Source organism: Aptenodytes forsteri, unplaced genomic scaffold (assembly GCF_000699145.1).
Source record: "Aptenodytes forsteri isolate BGI_AS27 unplaced genomic scaffold, ASM69914v1 Scaffold142, whole genome shotgun sequence".
Classification (NCBI taxonomy): Eukaryota; Metazoa; Chordata; class Aves; order Sphenisciformes; family Spheniscidae; genus Aptenodytes; species Aptenodytes forsteri.
This window is the reverse complement of record NW_008794598.1, coordinates 4,832,670-4,833,919: the sequence shown is the minus strand read 5'-3', so window position 1 is coordinate 4,833,919 and position 1,250 is coordinate 4,832,670.

Sequence of the window (1,250 nt, the reverse complement as noted above, 5' to 3'; positions counted from 1 at the left end):
GCCAGCCTGCCCCAAGCGTGCACCGGGCTCTGGCAGCCTGGTGAGGGTTTGGGTATAATCCAGAGGTTTTGGGGAGGGTTGGGCTGCGCAGCCGGTGCCTGTGAGCCCGGGGCTTCTCCACCCGCGCTGGTGCTGTTCGGGGTTGCCTTGCCCCCCTGCTTGGCACCGGCGGGGGTGTGGGCTGGGGCCACCCGCCGTGCTGAGGGCGCGCTCTCTGTTGCAGGTGGTGACCGGCTGGGGGAGGCCCTCACCCCATCGGCCCCTGCGCGGGGACTGGAAGGCCTGATGCTGCCCGGAGAGCTGGGACCGAATCCTGCCCGCAGGAGGCAAGGGAGGACGGTGTCAGCACCCGCGCTGCTGCCTTCGCAGTCCGCCGGGAAGGGCAGGATGCGCCCGCGGTAGGGTGGAGATGCCGGCGGCCGCTGCCTGAGAGCGATCCCACGTTGTGAGCACTGACGATAACGGGTTATCTCCCACCTCAGCACCTATTTTTGCCATTTTTTTTGCTTGAACCGCCCCGACAGCGCCTCCGCCCCGCCCCGACAGCCCCTTAAAATGCACCGAGCAGGACGGCCAGGGCTGGCACTCTGGCAGGGGAGCAGCCGGGCTCCGGGGCTTTGCTGGGTGTGGAGGGCAGGACGCAGAGGAGCAGCGCAGCGCGTGTGAGAGCAAATAAACGTGTTTCTCTGCATTCGGCCGAGAGCCTCCCGCGTCGGGCAGGGAGGGTTTTCAGCGGCACAAGCGCTGCCGGCCCGTGGGCCAGCCCGACGTCGGCGGGGTGGGGGGGTGTCAGCATCACACGTCCCTGCCTCGGCAGCGTCGTGACGCGGTTTGGCAATAAAAAGGCGTCGAGGACGGGAGTTTGGTGGGGGGGCGGCAGGGTTTTGCCTGTTTCTGTTTCCGTCGGCAGCTCCCGTCCGTCCCCACGGAGGATGGCTGGATGGCTGGCACCATCACGGATGTCCCTGCTGAGAAGGTACCGTGCGGAGCGGCCGCTCCGTGCCCGCGGGCTCTCCCTGCATGGAGAAAACCAGCTCCCACCCCGCTCCCGGGGGCTGAACCCCAGCCAGAGTCCAGGGCAGAGGCATCAAACATCCATAAAATGTTTTATTCAAGTAACTGCAAATAGGAAACCAAAAGGTCGTTAACGGTGGACCAAATGAAGAAAAAAACCCAAACCAAACCCCAATTTTCTCCTGCCGGGGCTGCCCGGCACCGACCTCCCGCCCCCCCGCAGCCCGTGTGTGGGG